Below are 24,436 nucleotides of genomic sequence, written 5' to 3' on the forward strand. Positions count from 1 at the left end.
TCCTTATAGGAAAGAAGGGTCTGTATCCTACCACACAGGTAGAGGTCTTAGCTCGCCATCTTCAGTTGAATTAGAAAAAGAAAAAGTTGTTGTGAACCAGGTTGTAGTGAGGGTGATGTCCTTTTTCTGGCATAAAAAAAAAACCTGACCAGCCACAGGTGGGGAATGGAGGAGGGAGTGGCACTCTGACTCCGCAGGTAAATAGAGTTGGGGTGATGTCGCACAGGGCGTGGCCCGTCAAATTAAAAGGACTTAGGAGCTGAGGGCTACATGAGGGTAACTGGTTTTATAACGTTTTTAAAAAGGTATTGGGTACTGAAGCTTATTCTTGGATTAAGACATAAAAACACATCAAATCCCAGGGAAAAAAACTGAAGCTTTGCAATCAGGTCTAAATACTTGTTAAGGCAATATACCAGCTTATAGACATCTAAAGTGAAATATCGGAAAAATAATTTTCCTCTCAACTTGATGGCAAAAACTGCTTTTTGTGCTTCTAGACTGATGGCCACAGTTGGATGTAGTATATAAGGATATACTTTTACAACTATCTTTTTATCAGTGGTCTAACAACTGCACATAGTACAAAAAGTCTAAGGACATAAAGGATGGTAGCTTGACATGATTGCAAGCAAACACCTCAGAGTGGTTTAATGGAGAATGAAGTGGAAGAGGATGAAGGTAGTTCAAAGGTTAAAAAAAGTGTTAAAGTTCAGAAGAGAGTTACAGACAGACAGTGCATTATCAGGAACTGGAGACTACTCAAAGGAAGAGAGGGGCTAGGTTTCAACATGAGCTGTCAGCTTGTGGCTTAACATATTTTCCCTGTTGACTTCTCCTCTCATCCCAATTTGTGCCCTGGTGGAGCCTCCTGCATCAGCAGAAACAAGGTTCTTGGGAAGAGGTAGGATAAAAGGTCTGCCCATCACCGTCCTCTTCTCCCCTTTTGTTCTTCCTTGCTGTTGTTTTCTCCTTGGCTTTTTTGCATTGCTTCTCCCTCCAATTAACACCGGGGGATGCTCCTAATGAGCCGCTGCAGCGATGTTCGAGGCAAGGCTTTTGTGGTGCGCCGAAGTCAAGGGGTGCTGGTGATACGGCGAGACAGGAAAGACAGGGGATAATGTGAGAATAGATTGACAAGCACGAGGAGGCATTAGGCAAATGGCATCATTAAAAAGTGCAGTTACCTGAGCCAGGCTTCATGTGGCGTCAGATGAGAGAGAGGAGAAAGCGAGACGGGGCAGAAGGTAGAGGCACATTGGGGCTTTGCGCCTCCAGCTTTGCTGCTCTAGTAATTTTGATCTTCCTGCTCTTCCTCTCATGTTTAATATACTCCAGCTCTTTACTAGAGGCCTGTTCATGAGACAGAGACTGGTGGTAACATGCACTGGTTATAGTGTGTCCTTCTGATGCCACAAGTTTTTGTTTATGTACAGGTGATCAGCAAATATTTACAGGCTAATTATGATTTGTTTACTTATTAGAACTGATTACTGAACAGGATTTAATTGAATGTGTTTATTCACCAACCTGTAGGGTAATTGCCCAAAAGCTCCTTTCATTATTATGTGCGAGTGCCAGCTTGTGTGTATGCATCATGCAGGTTAGGCAAGTGTGTGTTTTAGTACATGTGACCGTCCTCTGTTGGCTCTCTTTGTAAATGGCAGCAAAGGCAGCCAAGGAGAAAAGAGAATGTGGACTCATTTGACTACAGAGATTCCTGCTGATGTGCCTCTGGCAGCCGGTTATAGCACACATACACACACACTCACACACCCCAGTTCATGTGCCCCGGTTCCCCACTTCTTAAATTAAATGTTTCCAAAGCCGACTAACCTGTTAGCTGCCATTGACATTATGATAATTTTGATGTAAACGACAGCTTTTTATGCCATAGTTTTATGGTTACATTTCTTTTTATGTGTGAGGCCTTTTTTTTATTTGCTTCTTTTGTAATCACATACTTTCTTGTTTTATATATTTGTTACAGTTTTAAGGTTATTGGCTAAACCACAGCAAAATGCCACATAAAAAAGAGAGACAAATCCTCACAAGTATAAGTTTATTTCTCACACCTTATTTAATAAAAAAATAAATACAACATAGCAAAAAAAAAATAATAACCCCCCGAAATTTACAACATTATTTGTGTATTTCCAAATATGTGTTTTTCTTGTGTGTGTATATGATGAGATAAATCTGAATAAAATCATATCATGGCAGTGAACAGTGAAGGAGCTAAAAAAATGTTATCGAAGCCGATAAAGTTATAGAGGTAGATCTTTTATTTCTGGGTGGATCTTCTAGATAAGTGGTCATCCAAATTGTCAATCATTCTGGTGATATGTTTACGTAAGGCCGTCCTCCCTTTTGCATGTGCAAAGGCGTATGTGGCGAGCTACATTTTCAGACAGTCATTAAAGCTCCCCTTTCTCAAAACGGTTCTTTGAAAATTGCAGAGCGTCGTAAGAGAAAAAAGTGTCTACAAATGTATGAGAAGAAAAGAAAGATATATCCAGGAATGCTTTGCGCGGAGAGCTTTCCTCGCAAAGCATTATGGGATTGGCTGTCACAGCGGCCCGCTGTCGCCATAGGCTGTTGCTACCCGATAGCGGCGACTAATAACAAAGATGGTGCAGGCACCGTGCAGTGGAGGAGGTGTTACATGACCTAGGGGGAGAAAAAAGTAGTGATGATCTGTCCGAATGGTAAAGCCGCACATACACTGTATGATTTTTTTCAAGTGTCGCAGCTACAGCTCACTCTGTATGACGAAACCGCATGGTTTAAAAGTTCACAGCTCACGATGTCTGTTGTGCGACCCGACGCTCTGATGCGATCTACCTGCTCACACTGTACATCTAAAAACAATGTCAGACTGAGCTCCGCAAAGAGATGGCTCATCTATCCAGAAGCCAAATGAGTTTATTTTTTATTTTAGAGTTTGTAAATGTGTCAAAAGAGAGGATGCTTTCATTTTTAAAATTTACGAACATCGGATGAATGCATCTGCACACACCCTTTGATGAAAAAAAAATATATATATATATTGTTAAAGAAAAATGATTATTTTTTAGACTTTAATACAGTTAATCTTATGGCATGTGTAAACACTCTCACTTGAACATATTTCTTAATTTTGAACAAGGCTGTGTTAATGATTTAAAACTACTAATGGGTAAGTATTTAGACCACCAGACCATAGAATGAGTATCTCCTGGGGGGTGAATAACAGTTAAGCCTGCAGGAGAGATTTCTGCTTGGTTTACAGAAGGTCAAAAGTCTTCCAGAATAAACAACCAGGGATGGTGAGGCCCCCCGCATTCCACACCGAGTCTGTGAAAGCTTATCTTGTGTTTTATGACTTTAAGAATTCTAGATGCCAGGACAAGCTTTCCGCCTTTTCTTGTTAAAACAAAGAAGCAAATGACCCCAGATGTTTGCAGTAAATTAGGTAAAGCTCTAGGTAATGTCAGAGATGGCTTTTGGTTGGAGGACCGAGGGCCAGCCCTTTTTGAATGGATTAGTTACAAGAGGATAAAGCTTTCTAAATAGAAGTTACAGATCAGATTTGCCCTTGCAACTCTCCAAAGATGTCTCTGTACTCTTTGCTTTCTTTCCTCCTATGTCAGGTAATGGAATGTATGTCTCTGTTGTTCTGCAGTTTCTGGTGTAGGTTTGTGCATTGTCTTATTTCTAAAGTGTATGCATTGTCTTATATTGGATTAAACTCTGTAATTCTGTGACGTCAACACGCAATGTTGGTTTTATTACCAAACGCAGCTCGCCGAGAGGACCTGGGGAAGGGAAGAATCAGAAGCCAATCTTTTTCCAAAGTTAACTATGTTAGAATATTTTCTTCCTTTACAATTGGGGGCTCGTGCCGGTTCTGGAGTCTCGGCGGACGGCTGTTTGGTCCTGATTGATCCGTTTCGGCCCGACGCTTCGGTGTGGTAAGACAGTATTTGATTATTTTTTAGTTGTCTGAAGCGCCGTGTGTCGTCGGACCGGGGCTGATTTGCTGTGTGCGGCCTCACAGAATTCAGAAGCTGCAGAGGTAGATAGGATCCCTCCTAAATGAGTCGGTTGTTTAAGGATTTGAATAAATACACATTACAGGGAACTGTGGCTAGTTCAAACAGAGCCTTTACGTCAACTCTGACTTAAGCTGGGTTTTTTAAAAGAAGGTTTTATTGATTGATTAATTAATTAATTGATTAATTAATAAAGATTAATTTATTCTTTAGCCCTGAGGAACAATGCCTGTGCCTCTAAAAAAGAATTTCGGGTGTCTGTGTATTAATTAGCAGGGGCTTGTATCAGCCCGGAGATTTCGACTCATCTCCAGTGGACTTATAATTATTTGGGTTAATTGGATCGAGTTGTATCACTCATGGAAAAGGACTAATAGCAGGTTAATTGGACCGAGTTGTATCACTCGTGGAAAATAAAGGACTAATAGCAGGTTGGATCACCTTTCTTTGGCACCCTTAATCGGGTTGCTTATAGTATAAAGGACTAAAATAAATTATTTGATTTAATACGGGTTCAATCGCTCTCCCCAGCTGAAAAAGAAAAAACCTTTTGTCACTGGGCCGATTGAGTGATCGAATAAACTAAATTGAGGCTTATTTTCGCCTCGAGCTTGACCCAGCTCTGAAGTGTAGGACTGAGAAGTTGAAATGAGAATAAAAGGGATTTGTAAAATTGAAATTGGACAATTAAAAGATGCGTCATACATTCTTTTAGCCGGCACCTGACGTTTTCTTTTCTTTTCTTTTCTTTTCTGTCTTTTCTTGACTGAACTACAACGTTGTCTGTGTTTCTGTGTTTTGTATGTTTCTTAGTGTTTGTGTGCGTGCTTGGCTGCGGGTTGATTTATGGCTGTGTGTCTGTCTTCCCCCGTTATACTGTAGCCTATGTCCCACCACGCGCTGCTGTCTATTCGTCTGTCTGTGTCTGAATTGTGCTGAGATTGTGCGGAAGTGATTTGTGTTTCAAGATTGTGTTCTGAAATATTGTTAAATATTTTTGCTGGATGTTGTATTACTAACTTTCTGTTTAAATGTGCTTCTGTGGGACAGAGGTGTCTCCGTTTTGGATGCAAGTTTTGTTTCACAGCAGGGGGACTGATTGACCCCCCTTATTTGCATTTTGGGAGTGCTTCAGTTCTGTGCTATTTCCAGCTCACGCTTTCAGGATTCTTGGATTTTGATGTGAATTGCTTTAGGACTGTGTTTTGTGTTGAGAAGAAAAGTACAAAATAACAGATTTACAGATGTTTTTACTTTCTCAGTGGGTGAAATGTGTGGCAGCAGTTCCAGGCTAGAGCACTGGAATGATCCAATTGGTTTTTTTTTTTTTATAATATTGTAACATTGACAATCACTTCAATTTCTAGGTTTCCTGACACAAGAGGGAACACCCTCACTGCTTGAAACAAGAGAACAAAAATGAGAACATATGGATGTTTTTCTGCTTGACAGTGTTTTCTACACTGTTAATGTAGGACATGTTGAAACACTAATGAATGACTTTGTTTCTTGTAGGACGATCTTCGTGTGCAGCCCATTTTGCATATTACATGACCACATGAACGGTTTTTGGGTTTTCCTACAGGGGGTCTAGGTAGCCATTTAATAACAGTGGGCTATCATGAAATACGGTTGTGTGTATAATATGGAGTTTTTAAAAAAAGGTTCACTCAAAACTGAACAATATTAGAACTATTGGATAATTATCTCTTTTTATTTTTTTTCAACCATGGTGTTATAATAATTGTGTTTAAGACTTTCACAGGACGAATTTTGGTTTGAAATCTGGGGTAACATCCTGCATCTTTCTTACAATGTGTTGATGAGTCTGCTTGAGTGTGAATGAGAGTGAATGTGGAGGCAGATGGCCTTTGATGGGTTTTAGGATGCTCTATGTAAATATGACCTCAGTTTAGTGTGTAGCTGTGTGATATTTTTCTTATTTTAAACTGTTTAGGGACAGTAAAGGTTTTAACGATTTTAAGGTATTGACGATTACATATTTTGGTGTCACAATCTGGTTAAAGCTGAATCATCTGCTTGTCCAGTGAAAGTTATTAGGAAACTGTGTTATCCACTTTGACTAACAACACTAACAAACTAACCTAAATTCTGACTAAATAAACTTGGTTTATATTTCTTATGGGTAACTGATTGGACATGTTGAAATTTTAGCATAATGGGAGAAAGTTCTTCCATTTTTGTTTTTCCACCTCTAAATTGTTTTTCTTTTGGAAATAAGAAAACACAGGGGGATGTTACAAAGATAAGATATTACGGATGGAACTTTGAAATTTACATAATCTCAGTCTAGTTTGAATACTAGATGGAAGATTTGGAGAAATCGTGGAACATCTTATGATATTTTGGTTTTTCAGCAAATTATTACATAACAGTGACATAGATTTCAAATTGTTTTCAAAATGATAATTTTATTATATCAACAGGGGAGAAGCAGACGTAGACCCTAATTCCTGGTAAATTTTTGGATATGGTTCATGGTAAATTAGTTAATCAATAATTTTGATTTTTTTCATTCAAAAATAGTGAATTATGGATTTCTTTAATGTAGACTCATATGGCCTTCCTGCTTTACTACAATATGGTGTATGTGATATAAAAGCTTCTACTAAATTAGATTTGATCATCTAAAATTGAACGGTTTCAAATAACATCTATGCCATGTTTATTTACATTTAAATTGTTGATAGATTTCTGCATCACTGCTGACCTTGATTATATACAGTTGGGTGTAAATTCTTTGTTGAGGAAAATTTCGGTTAAAACTGCTATGAAATTCAAATAAAATGTAAATAATTTCTGAAATTTTAAAATAGGACTTTGTCTTGAAGCGTGGGACAATGATAGGGATGTTTGGTATTTAGTAGAACAATATGCAATTCATAATTATTTGACCAAGGGCAATTCCATCACAACTTTTATAAGTATCAGTACTAGGACATTCTAGAGTTTGTTCTAATTCTTTAATGAGTTTGTGAGGTTGTGATTTTAGAATTTGTAGTTGATATTTGGCACAAGCAGAGTGAATGTCATCGAGGTATTGACGTTTATTGATTTTGAACAGTAAGTGTCATTATTTTCTTAATTCTGGCACATCTGATCGTGGACTATTTTAACAACTTTCTATGTTTATTCTTTTTGCAGTTCAGGATTTGGGGCAGTTGGCCGTTTGTGCTATAACAACAACAAATCTAGCGCCACACGGGAGGATGCATCACAAGATAAATTTTATTTATGATAGTGACAGTAACAAAATGTGGCAAATATAAGTTTTGCTTTTTAATTACTTTGTATTATTTTTTTCTCTGGCAGTTCTCCTTCCTTCTGACTTGATGGCAATCTTGGGGGAAGGGTCTTTTAAGCTCAGAGATCATGGGACGATGTATTTGAAGGGATCTTCTTGATTACCGCATCAGGCCGCTGTTGTTGCTGAACAAAGACATGATGATGCTGAACTGTGCCCATCTTCTGCTGGACTGCTGTATGAAAGCCGAACGCTGTTGAGCGATTACGAAGGTCAGTGAAAGCGAACTGTTCTCCTGCTGTACATGATGATGCTGCACGTGATTGCAAAGTGCTGCTCATAGGACCTGGCAACAGATGTCTCCTTTGACTGTTGCTTTTCATGCCTGGCTGAAAACAAAAGGGACTCAAGCGTTATCTGGGGGAGTCTTCTATGGCTGGGAATCAGCAGTGAGTCGGGACCACAAAGATCATAGCCTTTTGTCCAAACCCGGACAGGGGTTTCAGTAGATGACTGGTCTGCTGGTTTCTATGTCCTGCTCTGTCGACCACGAAAGGCTGACCAAAGTTCATCAAAGCGGGACTGTATCCAGATGTTTCTGCACTGCTGGAATGACTGCTATTCTGGACACCTTCTGATTCAGCAGATAAAGAATTGGGGCATGGCAAGTCGCTCAGCGGTGGTCCTGTTGTGTGTTCTCATGTTTGATCCTGGATTCTCACCTCTGATCATGTGACCTGGGCGCCAAAGCCCACTCCTGGGGTTCCCTTCAGTCTGCAGGTTGGAGACGAAATGGGTGCCAACAATACTTGGTAGTGGTGAATAAGTTTTTTTAATTTTTGTAGTGTGTGATGCCATTGTTCTCTTCTTATTTTAGATATAGCACTGAGGCGCCCTGTTTTCTTCACGTCCTGCAGCCCTGCAGTGTAATTGTAGGTGTTGAGGACAACCCCATCTCCTGGGGTCAGAGGTTTTACGATGCAGTTAGGGGTTGGTGTGCACCAACTGTTACGACACTGCATTCCTCCATGATTCACTCTGTTTGTCTCACAAAATGCTAGTGTGTCTTTTTCCCTTCCTGCCTGAAAAGAATGGGCAGGGACTAACTATTGCAATTACATTTTTTTTTAACTATAGCTGAATTGCATTGTGTGTTACGCTTCATCTACTAAGGAAGATGATCTAAATTTTATTTGCATAGTACAGTGGCTACCATTCAGTAAAACTAAATTTAAATTTAAATGGAATTTGAAATTAAGGTGTTAAAGTGGATTGATGGGTGTCTATAGAGCTTACTGAGCACATGACACCAAGTTCTGTGTTGATTTCATAAATTTAATCAAACATTAAATTCTTTGATTGAGGTGTGCAGATTGTAACAGCATCTGGGACACCATGTTTGAATTGCATCCAACTGTGTTACATGAGGCTAAAGTTAGTGGTGATAGCGGATTTCATCTCAATGAGTTGTGTAGGATTTTTATTGTATTCTATGACAGAACATTTGTTCTGTTATAGAAACAGGGGGACATGAATGGAATTGATCTGATAGGCAAATTTTTAGTTTGGATCTCTCTTTACTTTTCGGAAAAAGAGGTTATTGAAGTTAAATCAAAATACATTAAATGTTTTACGGTGTATTACCAGCATTAAAGATGAGCTAACTATTTGGATATGAAATAAGTAAAATGTATAAATTGAATATACTAAACAAAATATTGACTATTAAATAATTTACATAAAATAGTGTTCTTAAACTAAGGAAGGTGATCATTGGATTGTTGTATCTCTATTCATATGTTTTAAAATAAGTTGTTTAACTAAGACATCCAGGAAGGTCTAAACTAAAGATTTACATCATCTAATAAATTTAGCTGTATTGAATCTCTCTCCAAAACTGAAAAGGCATTGATAATTGATAAACAATATAAAAAGGGTAATACATTATTCAATTAAATATTTTATAAATAGGTTTTCAAATGAATAAATGGATCAAAGGTAAAAATGGTTGAAATTTTTGGGATTTAAAATATGATTGGAATAAAGTAGGTCATTTTTATATTTAGTGACAAGGTTAACTATACTCATGTAAAGCAGGCTGATCATTTTTAGGTTTAAAAAATAGAAAATATGATGATTGAAATTAAATTGGTCTAAATTGGAGATTTACAAATTAACAGTTATGGAACTGCTTCTAAAATACAGTTAAGTTTTGGGTTTAACATGATAGGAAACTTTCATTTCTCATGTAGGCCTTATATAAAAAGAGGGTCAAAGGATTGATAAAATACAACTCCAAAGTAGCAGATTTATAATACAAAAGGAAGACAGTGAAGCTGTCATAAAGTGTAGGATCAATCATTAACCAATCAACAGGGTTCTCCCCATATGAGCTCCAGACAGGACGGATGTTTCCAGGACCTGCTACCCGCATTCCAGGATGGAAAGGTAAGCTTGCACATTTATCTCATAAAGATTTCTTCAATGAGTTACAGGTCCTGGCAGCGGAATTTACAAAATACGGGATCAGTTCGGGGAATCGACTGGGTGCGCCTGAAGGTCATCAAAAGAAAATGGTCTGAACCTCGCTTCGCCAGACCATACCGAGTCGTGGAGAGTACATCTCAGGCTGTCCGTCTACAAGGGAAAAGGAGACATGTGGTTCCATTGGAGTCAGCTGAGGAGCCACGGCGCACGCTGCAGGGCATACAGGAGAATCTACAGTCTCAACCTACGGTCGAGGAGTGTCTGAGGCACATCACAGCGCGGAGGAGGATCTGCATTTCCGGGCAGAAGTCTGCCAAAACCACTTCATTTTCCTGAATTACAAGGCTTAAAAGGCCCAGACAGGCACAATAATCCTGTTCCGGTGTCCTTCCATTGAGAAAAGGAGATTGCACCCTCTCCTTAAACTCACTGTTAAATTGGCATAATACTCCAATTTTCAGTGAGCAACGGACACTCAGGTGGAAAACCTGAGGTTTACAACCGAGGAGGAACACGTGAAGGATCCAGCTACAAGATCATCATTAACTTATCTTCTTTTTATTGCGTGTTTTCGTTTTTTGCGAACTCTTCAAGAACATTCGTTTCTTTTTGCACGTATTTTTGGATCGTTTCCTGACGAAGAATTCATATTCATTTTTGAAAGACTATCGAAGGAGCATAGAGACGAACTCTAACTTCTTATTGTTGAATTGTGAAAAAAAGAAAAAAAAAAAAAAGGTCTTTTGTAATTTTTATGTGTTTATGATTTATTTTCTTCTTTGATGTTGTTATTGTTTTGTATTGACAAATTGTAATTTTTGTGGCGAGTATTGTCTTTTAAGTTTCCTGGGCATTTTTTTGTAATTTCGAGATATCTTGCTCTGGTTTTCTAATTTTATACTTGGGCTGATATTTCTTTTGTGTGTTTTCTTCTATTGACATAACTGAGTTTTATGATTTTTCATGTTTGATAAGTGAAATGTATTTTTAGTTTAGTTTTTACTGGTTAAAATTTTGTGGTTCATCAGGTGAGTATTAAATTGTTGGACAGCGCAAGATAACTTTGATAAGTTTAGATACTGGAGTTCAGCTTCAGACACATGACCTGGCAGTGGAACTAGGAGGTGCTGTTTAAAAAGGGGACTGTTATAAAATTGGGCTAATGTTTTAGTTTTTTAGTATACTAGATAGTTTTTGGTTCCTCTATTAGAAGGCTTAATCAATTTATTTGTGAGGTCTGTATGTCTCAGACCTCAAAACGGGGACTGTTAAAGAAAAATGATTATTTTTTAGACTTTAATACAGTTAATCGTATGGCATGTGTAAACACTCTCACTTGAACATATTTCTTAATTTTGAACAAGGCTGTGTTAATGATTTAAAACTACTAATGGGTAAGTATTTAGACCACCAGACCATAGAATGAGTATCTCCTGGGGGGTGAATAACAGTTAAGCCTGCAGGAGAGATTTCTGCTTGGTTTACAGAAGGTCAAAAGTCTTCCAGAATAAACAACCAGGGATGGTGAGGCCCCCCGCATTCCACACCGAGTCTGTGAAAGCTTATCTTGTGTTTTATGACTTTAAGAATTCTAGATGCCAGGACAAGCTTTCCGCCTTTTCTTGTTAAAACAAAGAAGCAAATGACCCCAGATGTTTGCAGTAAATTAGGTAAAGCTCTAGGTAGTGTCAGAGATGGCTTTTGGTTGGAGGACCGAGGGCCAGCCCTTTTTGAATGGATTAGTTACAAGAGGATAAAGCTTTCTAAATAGAAGTTACAGATCAGATTTGCCCTTGCAACTCTCCAAAGATGTCTCTGTACTCTTTGCTTTCTTTCCTCCTATGTCAGGTAATGGAATGTATGTCTCTGTTGTTCTGCAGTTTCTGGTGTAGGTTTGTGCATTGTCTTATTTCTAAAGTGTATGCATTGTCTTATATTGGATTAAACTCTGTAATTCTGTGACGTCAACACGCAATGTTGGTTTTATTACCAAACGCAGCTCGCCGAGTGGACCTGGGGAAGGGAAGAATCAGAAGCCAATCTTTTTCCAAAGTTAACTATGTTAGAATATTTTCTTCCTTTACAATATATATATATATTTATATAATGTTGGAGCTCTGTATTTTCTGTTTGATGCAAAACTCATGTGACCATAAGAGAACATGCAGCACATAAGTTTGCTCCAAACCTTAGTTCTTGTTGAATTTATTTTCTAAATCAAAATAAATTCATAACTGTTTCATTTTGGAGATCTTACAGTTGATAAGAATTGGCCAAGCATTTTTAGCAGAACTGCAGGCTATTTCAGAAATGTATTAAAGCTGCCAAAGTATCATAATGTTCTTGACACATGTAGGTGAAGAGTTCAGATTAAAATCTACATTGAAAGTTTTGGTCAAAAACTATTTTGAGGCTTAAAGTGTGAATATTTATCCCTAATCTAGCCTTATCAAGGTATTTTCTCTAGCTAACACCTTTGGAACCAGTTGTGGGTGACGACTACTGTATGATCAGCTGTTTTCAACCTATTTTAGTAAGAAACTTCACATTTCAGTGCCCAAGAAACGCACAGTTGGTGACACAAATTACAAAACCTGATGGCATGTGTACTGGATTTTTATGCGTTGTGTGTCTGACAGTATCAGTGTCACTTGCAGAGGTCTACAATTGCAGATTAAACTGTTTTCTCATTCCGAACACAAATTAGATTCCTGCACAGAGCGAACAGGAACCGGAGAAATGTTGCCTTTATGATTGTCACAGATCAACAGCTTGGTTATTCCCTGGAACAATGAATGAATAATGAAATAAATAAAAGTGATGCTTTCAAATCCATAAACCTTTCTAACTGGCTCATAGGAGAAATGGAGAGCAGTTGAGGTCTTACTTTCTCAGCATTCCACCATTATGTAAATTGAAGCCAATCAAATTGCTGCAATTGAGACGCTGTGTAATAGAGTTGATAAGCTAGGCGGTTTTGAATTAGCCATAAAAGGAGACATATAAATGGGTAAATTCTGCCTGCCGTATTTTAAGCGGGTGAACTTAATTTTACTCTCAAGTCACACGGCTTTATACATATGATGATGATATACCAATCTATGTATGGTTGGTGTTTATTTTCATATTTGTCATTGTAGATAGATTCATCCTAATTCACTTTATTGTCTTTAAAAAATATATATATAAAAAAAAATGATTAAAATATCAGATGTCCCCACAGTTTTTAGGTGTATCAGAGTTGGAGAAGCTGAGCTGAATGACCACTTTGTGGCATTCGGTAGAAATAGTCATCTGATCCTGAATGTAAATAAAACAAGGGAGATGATAGTAGATTTTATAAGAAACAGGAATAAATCAAATGCTTCTGCTAATATGGAAGAAGAAGTAAAGGTGCTGATAAATACCTTGGTGTTCACCTGGACAAAAGACTGGACTGAGGAGGCAACTCTGAAGTCGTCTACAACAAGGCACAGGGCAGAATATACAGTGGTTATTAAGGAAGGTTAAGTCCTTCAATGTTTGCAGCAAAATCCTGCTGCAAACATTGTTGTGTAATCATCATCTGTGTAACAGCATCAGCCCAAACGAATTTAAATAACATACAGATCAGTACTTATATGTCTTTTGTTGGTATGCACCATCATTTTAATTTTAAACTCTGTTTTGGTAGCAGATGACCGCTGACAGCCCGGTTCATTAGGAGGTTTCTTCCATGAGGGATTTCCGCAGCTGTCCACTGCCTCCATATACCTGCACTGGATGGAGATTTCAGTGACCTGATGTGATGGCCTCTGGTTTTTGAGTGAGTGTCTCACTGAAAAGCATAATAAACCGAACATTACTGCATTTCTTATAAATGGGGTGAAGTTAAATAAATGTCATTGAACTTGAATCTGTACATGTGATTATATAGAACTGAATATGTTTTTTTTAATAAAGATAAGATCAGTATGTCTTGTAAAGAGCCTTAAGGGAAAATTTGTTTTGAATTAGGGGAATACAAATAAACAGTATGTAACTGAAATAACCTCTGTCTGCCTCTTCCCTCGTTTGCTTTAATTTTTCCATCCGGAGTCACAGAAAGGTCTGATCTGTTTGCCTGTCCTTGGCCGTCCTTCTGTGAGAGAGCACTTCCTGTAGCTGTGTCTCTTCTGACTTGCTGTTGTCCCACTTATTGTTTTTAGCTAACTATAGAACTCAAGCATTTTCCCATGGCCAATGTAAACTGTTGTTTGGGCTGACCTTGTAAAGTACAAAACCAAGCTGTAGTTTATAGTCTGACTGCTGTGGATAAAGTTCCTCTATGCGTTGTTTGTTTGGGTTTGAAAGACACTGAGGTTCATCTGTGTTTGCAATATTCAATATATTATAATATTGTGCAGTAAAACATTCTACTAGCCGTTACTTAGGAAAATGCTCTGGGTTATTTAAATGTCGTACAAATTGATGAGTCAAAATTTAATTTCTGTGGAAGACATAGTTAGGATGTGATAGAGAAACCTTTTCCACTGTCAAATTGAAAATCTAGCAGTGCTGGTAAATATCAGGTGGGGCAGGCCACTTTAAGCGATCCAAGTCTATATTAGCCAGGTCAAACTAAAAGGTTACATTTTGATTATAAAGACTGATCTTATTTGTGTGGTAAAAGAAAGGAAGTCCCTTTTTTATTTTATTTTTTTTTAAACTTTTCTTTCATTTGATATGTTTGTAGTAAAAAAAGAGTATTGCTGCATCTCTCCACTTCCTCATATGCATAGGCTCCTTTCTGCATACTATCGTACAAACATGTATAAGACTACTTTTAAGGTGTAGCTGAAGGCTCTGCTTTGACATATAGTACATTTGAAGTAATAAAACCAATACAGAAAATAATTTCCAAGGATAATATATAAAATTTTGTTTCTTAGCAGTAGCATAACCAGTTTCTTGAGGTAGTATTAGATATTTCTTCTGCCAACAAAATTCCCAGAAAACATAATATACTCTATACTTTATAAAGGCAACAATTGTTGTACGGTCCCTATCAAAGCTATGTATACATATATTAATTGTACTGCTACAAATCACCCTATTTCTGCTGACGTTTCTTTAAATAAGGATTAATTCATAATGCAACAGGTTGTAAAATGCATCTTTTTATACACTTAACTTCATTGCTGGTTCCAGATGAATGCCTGCAATCTTTAGTGTACTCCATAATTCAGTGACTGATGCAGACAAATAACCTGGCTAGTGACAGTGAATATCTGCTTTAGTGAATCCTTGTCTCTTTTCACCCTGCATCTGGAGAGCTTTGACTCATTGTCTATATAAAGTCACTTTGTATGGTTTGTGCATATCTGCAGGCGGCACACCTTGCTCTACACATATCATTTGGTTTAGTGGCAACAGACCCAGAGGACAGAAATCACAGTCTCAGAAATGCATACAGACACACACACACAGATACATATTTGCCTCCTGAGGTCCCCTCTCCCTTCTTTCATCTTTTATTCAAAAGCGCTTTGGAGGAGTGAAAGAATTGGACAATCCAGTGTGAGTGACGAGCAGGAGAGTAAACCAGTATGTGTGTTTATGACTGTGGGTGGCGGGGGTTGGCAAAGAGGCATTTGCGTACTCATCTTTTCATTTTTTCTCCTCTCTGTCTGCCACCAGCAGGGAGGCTCTCTAATCATGTTTTTAGTAGTATTTACTAATGTTTCATTCATTAAGCTTCAGCATCCACAGGGGAGACATCATCCATCCTCTAAAGTGGAGGTTATTATCACCTTAAATCATCTTGCAGGGTACCTGTTTGCTTGGCTGTCATGGGCCGACGGAGGCCAGCCCCAGTTAGCCCCCGAGGGAAAGAGCTGTCACTCTGCCCCCCCTCTGTTTCTCTCCCTCTGCCACTCTTATTTCCTCATATTACTCCTCACCATTCATAGCTAGACTTTCTCTTTTTTTCTGTATATATTTAATTATTTACCTACTTTCAGTCCATTTACTTCACATGATGTTTTGAATTAGAATTATGGCAGCTTATCCAACATTTCAGTTGGCCAGATAATACATTGCGCAATATAATCAGAGGTTATCAAGGTTACCGATCAGAGTTCATTGGCCATTAGGGTTCTAACTCTAAAAAATAGTACAAGATTATAAGTAAAAATAATTTTTTTAGCATTATTGTTAAGAGCATTTACTCATTTTCACAGGTAAAATGGAAAATACATTGTGATAGAAAAGTCAAAAGTAATTTTTTAAAGCAAAAATAAAACAATAGGATTATATAAATTTTTACATTTTACAGTGTTAAGCATCTTATTTTAGTGCAATTAGCTAGTTAGCGTCAATAGCATTGCAAAAGTCGACTGTGTCCATTCTTTAAAATTGTAGAGCAGTGTTATTTAACCTTTTCCCTTAACCCTTTAAAGCCCGATCCAAGAATAAAACAAAACAGAAAATTACTTTTTTTTAGTTTGAAGTCCTTTTTTGGCCTTTTAACAAAATATGTAAAAAGAAAAAACAGAAATAAATTTTTGATATTTATAATTTATTACTATGCGATAAGTCAAGATTATTTTTTCTGTAATCTTCTGCCCTCTGTTATCAAGTATATCTGATTGTGTACAATAGGATTTTGAACAAAGTTTTGACCATTAAATTATGCAAAAGGTGTCAGACGCAAAACATTTCAGAAACCGTATGTATCAAATACGATACATTTGGCATTACAGGTTTAAGGCTCACTGCCCTGCTTGTTTCTCTGTTTTTAATCATTGCTTTGATTTCAATGACTGAAGTAAATAATAGCCTGTTTATCTAACATCAGTCGAAATCAGGTGTATGAAAGCAGATTTAAAACAAGCAGGGTAGTTTAAAAACCCTGTTCTAGAAGATGAAAATTGGAATCTTAACTATGATAAATCCAAAACTATAGCTGCAACTCAAATTCGTAAAGTCCCATGACAAATGCAGGCTAAAAAGCCGAATATGAATTAAAAAAGGTGCTATGTTATATTTCAGTTTGCCTTTCTTTTAACTGCTTAAACATCAGTCACAGCTCAGGGTGTGCTTTGGTGGCGCAGTGATTAGCGCACATGACCCGTGTATGGAGACCTTAGTCCTCGATGCGGCCGTCCCGGGTTAGAATCTAAAATAATAATAATAAAAACATAACTCACAGCTCAACATGGAAATGATTTTTTTCCTTTAGAATATCATTTAACATCTCTGCAAATTCCTTGGGTTTGTTTTTAAACACCCTACTGAAAGACTGTTGTAAGGTGTGTTCAATGACCAAAAAATAACTGATTTCTAAATGGTTCAAAATATTTGATTTCTAAATTGGCACTTGGACAGTGCCAATTAAACTGAAAATCAAGTTATCCTGGTATCCTCTCTTTTAAAAAACAGTTTCTTACTCTTTACTGACAGGATATTTCACTACAGCATCAGCTCCAACAATTGTCCTTGTTGCATAAAAATTTCCTTCTCTCCCCCGAAAACTCAAATGCGTGCGTGCCTCTAACTAACTGTCCCTTCTGCAGCTGTTTTCAGTTTTCTTGTCCAACCTTCTGTCTTTTCCTCTCATCACCTCCCTGCAATACTTCACTTTTTGTTGCTTGGCGCAGCAATTATCGCCCCACCTCACTTTGCAGTGACCTCTGAGATGATTAAGTGAGATTACCTGTGCTGTAGCTGTGTGAGAAGCATGCTGTGAGATAGTGTGTGGGTGTGTGCAGGATACAGTAGCTAGAGTTGCCTTTAGCTGCAGGGCAAGTGAGCCCTACAGTGTCTGTGTAGTGTTGTGCTTGCTTAAAGATTCCAACATGATCTCTGGACTGCCAAATAGATGCAGTGGCTATTGTCTTTGGTATAAATGAATGGGATAAAGAGAAAAGTATGAAACAGGTTAGAAATGTCTGCTCTGCTTATGCATTCCTCATAAAACAGTTTAGATGTAAACAGATGTGTTCAACTGCAGTTCAAATGTTATACAAAAGATGTTAAAAGAGAGGAAGGACATTTTAAAACTCTCATATGAATTCTTACAAGACAACAACCCAGCTAGCTACCCTGAGACTTAATCAGAAGCTCTTCCACTTACCCCAATTTAAAGGCTCATGCCTGTGCATGGGTGATTGTTGGTTGGTTGGCTGCTTTCGTTGCAGTATGCTTCTCATTAGGTGTCCGTTGCTCATCTCCACCTCCGGGTGGAACTTACACTAATGAGGACACTACATCTAACGAACATCCTCCTCCTTCTGTCCTTAATTACAGCGTCCTGCCTCTCCCCAGGGCACCACAGCACCCAGAGTTTTTTTGCAACATGTCTCCCCCTCAACTGAAACATAAGGACCACAAACTGTTTCATCCCCAAAAGCCGAAACAGAAGACACGCATCCCTGTCCTCTGTGCTGGCACGCCATGTTTGGAGGGCGTAGCACTGCGGCTATATATGATTGTCTTTGTGTAGGGAAGTGAGTGTTTGTTCATAACACGGTGAGTTGTGCCATTATTTGATATTAGATGAAACAAGCTGTAAGCTTGGGGGTAGATTGGTGATTAAGCATGCAGTTACAAGACCATGTGTAAACGAATGCAAGCTCACTTCTTAACAAGGAATATTAGGTCTGATGCACTTAGTTTTTATGTGCTGAAGTTACAACTCGGGAACAACCTATTTATGTTTTTTACAGCAAACAATTTTCTTTTTCCCTTAAAGCATTGCCTTTTTTTTATAAGTAAAAGATTTGCCGTTGTGTATTATAGCTGTGCTGCAGCTTCACTGATTGGGGAAAAATTAAAGCCACAGATATTATTGTTTTTTATAGGGTCCAGAAGGAGACCTATCTTCCAGGTCAGTACAGTCTTATTTCTAATTAGCAAATGTTGATGCTTGTTCAAGCCACTATTGCATCAGATACTGATGCAATGGGGTTATCCCTCTCGTCATTTTTTGACATGCAGGATGTATGAGGTTGTAGATGGAGCAAGCAATCCCCTAACCACTAAACTTAAAGTAACACTAGTAAAGCTGTTATCATACACTGCTAAAGCTACCAACAATGACTTTGTAGGCTAAAATGTTTTTGGAAATTTAAAGCGGATCAGTGCCCGCAACCCGACATTTACCCTGGCCGTCAATATACTGTATGACCCCCTCGCCTTAGAATGTGATGCACAGAGGGCTTTGACCAAGTGTCAGTATTTGATGAAGGAAGTGAGAATGTGCTGTCCAGGTTGACTCACTGTTGATAACATTTTGTTTGGTGAGGTTATTAGTAAGGGTAACTCCCTCTATAGCAGCAGATTCCTTGGAAGTCCATCTGTTTGAAGGATGCAGCTATTTGTTAACAATATGGTAAGAAAAAAGACACTATTGATCTTTAAGAAAAAAATACTGCCTCCTTATTTGGGAAGGGTTATAAGATGCTTCAAAATGACTTGCAGTCCATGATTCTCTATTGAAAAGAAAATCAAATTAGGAACATTTTTAGGACAGTTTTTACCAGATCTGGACGTCTAAGCAGATGCAGCCACAGGTCAGATTGTGAAATGCTAGAAAATAACAAAATAATCAGAAGCTTAAGCTATGAGTCTAAGACCATTTTCTCTTATGGTAAATGTTAGAGTTCCTGACATAATAATCAGAGGAAGAGTTTGTATGTTTTGTATGGAACTTTTTAGACAAAAAGCATTTTATCTTAGAAAAGAAATGGCAGCACAACTGAAGTTTGCATCTCAGAGATTCTTTACTTTTACAGCAGCTTTTTTTGGATTGATCAGACTAAAATAAAGATATCTGGCTATAATGTAATGCTTAATATTTGGTAAAAATGTATTAAAAAGAGCAAAAAACAAACCAAACCAAAAATTTCGAAACATTAAACATTTCGAAGGGTGATAATCTGGGTTTATGTTTCAGCTACAAACCCTGAACCTCTTCCAATCACTGAGTTGATGGTGAATACCTTTTGTAAAATAAAATATTCTAGTCAAATAAGGCTGTCTAGAGGACTGGGGACTTATCTTTTCAGAGAGTCTGAAAATAAATGGTTCAAGCTGTTTCATGTGCCCAACCAAAGTACCGATTGGGGCATTAAGGAATGTTTCACAACCTCAATGAAGAGAAGTTTATGTTGTGAAGACGGGACACTTTTTTCAGTATGTGAGATACTGAGAAGATTCAAGAAGGAAATAATTGTTCTTTATAAATAATGATGAAAAGCAGTTTGTAGATAAGTGTGACTGACATCACTTTTTCACTCACTCAAAGCCAAGTCTGTACGTCTCTTGACCTACATGGCTAGCATCACACAACTTTTTTAATATCACTTATTCTGACAACTCTACATATTTTTTTTAAAACGGATACAATATTTTTCTGTTCATGTAATGCTGTTAAATGATTTATTACACACTTTGCAGTAGCAAAGTGCTTGAAAGGATGAAATGGACTTAATCCTCAGTAATAGGCATAAATTATGTCCAGAGGATGTCTGACAGCAACGCTAGCTATGGCCAAAATAAGGCGCTTTAATTGGTCATTTTGAGCATCAGAAGACCATAAGTATCGTTCCACATGGACATGCTTCGGGGCCGAACATTTCCTCACGAGCACCTAGGGTTATTATGTGCAAATTTGTAACGATTTCTAAAAGACTGACCCATGGTCATCGCTCATGGCTTCTCCTCCATCTCAGGCTCAACAAGATGTGAGGAATCTAATTAGGGCAAAGTGGAAACCCAAGTATGCCTCAAAGTTTCTGAATAATTTTCCTTTTCCTCCCTTTCTTATTAGCATTCATATGTGAATTAGGTTCATCCCTCGATACACAGTCTGTCTAAACTTTTTTAAAATTTATTGAGATAAAGAAATCAATAGATTAAAAAGAATGATTTCAGATCTTTTTAAATCTCTCTGGTCTCTTTTTTCTTTATTTGCCTGTATTCACTTTCCCTGATTTACTCTGCTGTGTCTAACCACAGCATATTATAAATGGAACAGGGTTTTAAATTAGAAATTAATTTGGATAATTTGTCTCCAACCTCTCCCTCCTGCTGCCGCTCCTGCCAGAAATATGTTAATATATCATATTAAGTAATTTCTGGCTCCCGATACACATGCTTATTGAGAGAAGGAACAAAACTAACAAGAGGAGAAAAAATAGATAAAGCACTAATGTTGGTTGAATCTCTCAGCAGTTAGTTTGGCTGTCTGGGCATGTTTAGTGGAGACTTGTTGTAATTCTTCCTCTTAACTCTGCATTGTTGCAATTAGGACAGTCATGGGAAGTAATGTAAAAGACGTTTTAGGATGACATTTGTAACCAGTTGGTGTTGCTTTAAGGAATGGTTAAAGAAATAAACAAGTAACCTTTATTCTATAAAAGAAACGGCAGTTGTTTGGGAAGGACTAACACACCACTTCCTGTTTTAATAGGTTCATGATATTATTGACTGTATCACTTGGTATAATAAAACAAGGTTTTCTTTTAGATAAAGGCTTGATCCAAAAACCTCAAATCATAGCTCTTACCTCCTTTTCCCAGTCCCTATCCATAGTATATACCTTTTTTACTATCCAGGGTAGAAAAGGAACATCAGACTATGGTCCTGAATCCAGAGAGCTTTCAGCTGTCAAGATTTGGCTGATGACTGGCTTAATTACTTATTTCATTCACCTGTCTAACTCCGCCCAGTTTCTGCTTTGCCGTTCTTTTGCTGTTTTTCCCGTCATCTGATCCACCTGCTCCAGCATCTATTTAACCAGCCATCAAACCACTCATCAGGGTCTTGAGCCAGTGGTGAGAGTTCTCTAGCATTGCCTTAGTGTTTCTGATTGCCTGTTCCTGTCTGATCTGTTTGCCTGAACCTTCTTAGGACTCCTGCTGGATTCTGCCTCTTTAATGAACTTGGAACTATTTCCATTCACCAACCTGGATTTCACTCTGGAACCTCTTTGGGCTTCTGATCTCCTGGTTCTGAATCCTGAACATGTCCTCGTCACCGGCTCTGGCTTCGCCCTCTGGATTATCCTGCCTTCTTCGTCTGCCCGGATTGTGTCTCCTGTTGTTCTCCATCCTCCTTTGGGCTGGAGCCTCTGGGACACCCTTGGCGGCACCCAACCCATTTTGTTGACAGTCCACCAGCTGGATCCTACCTGATTCTCTGGACACGTACTGAATTGTCTGTCTGCCTTGAATACTGGGTCCCCTGTTCTGAGCCTTGACACCATCCTTATTGTTGTCACCATGCAGCAGACACACATTTCAATATAATTTGTCAAAAGGCCATTACAGACATCTGGAAAAAAAATACAAAAAGCAGAAGTTAAATAAATGTAGCGAATGGCTGAAGCTCTTTGTTATGAAACCCAAATAAAACCAAAAGATGGTGTGTACATTAGCACGAGTCACTCAAACAGTACACATCACCAAATATTGTGTTTTTGTTAAACTAACTCTAAGGTAGCTTATGCCCATATGTTACACTGTAACATATGGAGGTTCCTATTCCAACTGTATTGATACCAGGCAACGTTCTCCTTCCTTGATTCAACTCCTTCCTAACTGCCAGCACTGCTTACATATTATCAAATATCTATCATAGTGACCACTACCAAAACATCATTCATTCCCCTTGAGGTAAGCTGTTGAGCTGCATTGTAAGGAATGTTGTATTTTGCACACTAATAGTTGTATAGGTAAATTTGTAATTTATGTAAAAAAAATTCTTTTGGTTTTTCTGTTTAATTGTTTGCTTTTGTTTGGTCTTCAATTAAAGAATATGTTATTCATTATTTGTAGGAGATATTGCACATGCATTCTAACCCTCTTCTTTTTTTTTTTTTTACAACCAGGCGACTTAATATGTATCGCCAGATCAAATAAAGCTGGTACCTGTGTTTTAGCCAAAAGCCTATCATTGTATTTCTTTGCTCTAGTGAACTGAATCATTCCCCCTCTATGTAAAATAAGAAATAAAAAAAAGATAATGTATTTTTTTACACTGCTGAGAATGCTGGGAATTGAACAGGGAGTAAAATATTAGGCCACAAATGGGGGATGAGTGTGTCAGATGGAACCGGTGTGTATGTGTGTGCATATTTAAGCGACCACAACCTAAGATCAACTTCACATTAAGAGCTGCCCTGTGGGTAGTTTAAAAATGAGAGTACATGCAGGCTCGCAAGAAATATGCATTGCTGTGTGAGACGGTGGGAATACAAAGGTGATAGACGCTCCTGTCATGCTGTGTGTTTTGACCAAATGGCATCATAGTGTTTCTGGTCCTCCTCTCCATCTACCTCTGTCTATGCAAGCATGATGCTCTTTATGCGACTTCTCACCGGTGCTGGATATTACTAAGCATCATAGACTGTGAATAAACACTGCAGCATTATTCAAACTTGATGTCAAACCTTACATGATGGACGTGCAGCCACTTTTTGTTACCTCATATATCTAACGGATCAGATTCAATTCCAAATAACCACCGCATCTCTGCAAAGAAGAAAATGCTTTTAATGTGCATCGAGAATGAACGCTGGACACATTTGATTAAGAATCGCCGAAATGTATTTATTTTCTATTAATATTGATGAATTTAAGTAAGACATTTTTTTAAAAGAAATGCAAAAGCTAAATACTAGCAAAGAAAAACAAATATGAACAAACAATAAAAGTAAGCTAACAGAAACATGACCAATTAATGTTTTTCTGTCTTCCTTTTTTCTCGCTCCCATCTTTTCCTCTTCCTTTCTCTTCTACTCCTTTTCCCTCTTTCTTTGTGTGATAGAACTGCAGCACCCCCCTAGTTAATTGAAACCCAGGAGACTCTTTTTGCATAAAATCAGATTTATCTATCCATAAAAGGATTTCGTTAAAAATAGTCCAAATTCAGTGTCTCACAACCAAGGGCCTGCAGCTACTTAGGCGAGTCTGGCTCCAACCCCTTTCGCCCTCGCTCAGTCGCCGTGGTAAAACAAGTGCTGCCTATTGCTAACTAGCTGGGGACCCATTAATTAATTGCAGAAAAACACAGACATAATGTCTGTGGGGCACTTTTTTTTTCAACCCTAGAAGAAAGAGGGTGTATGTGTATTTGTGTGTGCTGCGTGTGGGTGTATGTGTTTTTGTTGCCCACATCCTCAGCATCTCTAAAGTCCCCCATGTCCCATATAGTAAATGGTAGCTGATGAAGGTACATGATGATCATGAGGAAACATTGAATCAACCAAAACACATTTATTCTGGAAAACTACAGAACTGAACAGAAAGTATATTAGAGAGAGGACTCGGTGATGCGTTTTAGTACTGCAGCATTGAACTGATTTAGAGCAGAGGTCTTTAATTCCAGTCATAAAGGTCTGATTTCCTGCAACCTTTATTTGGGTCTTTGGTTCAGCAGACCTGGGTCAAATGATCTTTAGTGAGACTGGAAATCCTGACTGCTGGGCAGGTAAAACAGCATTTTGATTCAGAGGTGTTTGACAAGGGATACAGGTAATAGGTCTAGGATGACCTCAAAGACAGGAGCTGATGAGCCCTGTTTTAGGGAATAATCTTTAAGGAATAGAAGTAAGAGCTGCCAAATCCAGACTAATGTTGGAAAATAAATATTAAAATTAAAAAGGAACCTGAAACAGTTTGCACTA

Source organism: Cyprinodon tularosa, unplaced genomic scaffold (assembly GCF_016077235.1).
Source record: "Cyprinodon tularosa strain WSP-4 unplaced genomic scaffold, ASM1607723v1 ctg23, whole genome shotgun sequence".
Lineage (NCBI taxonomy): Eukaryota > Metazoa > Chordata > Actinopteri > Cyprinodontiformes > Cyprinodontidae > Cyprinodon > Cyprinodon tularosa.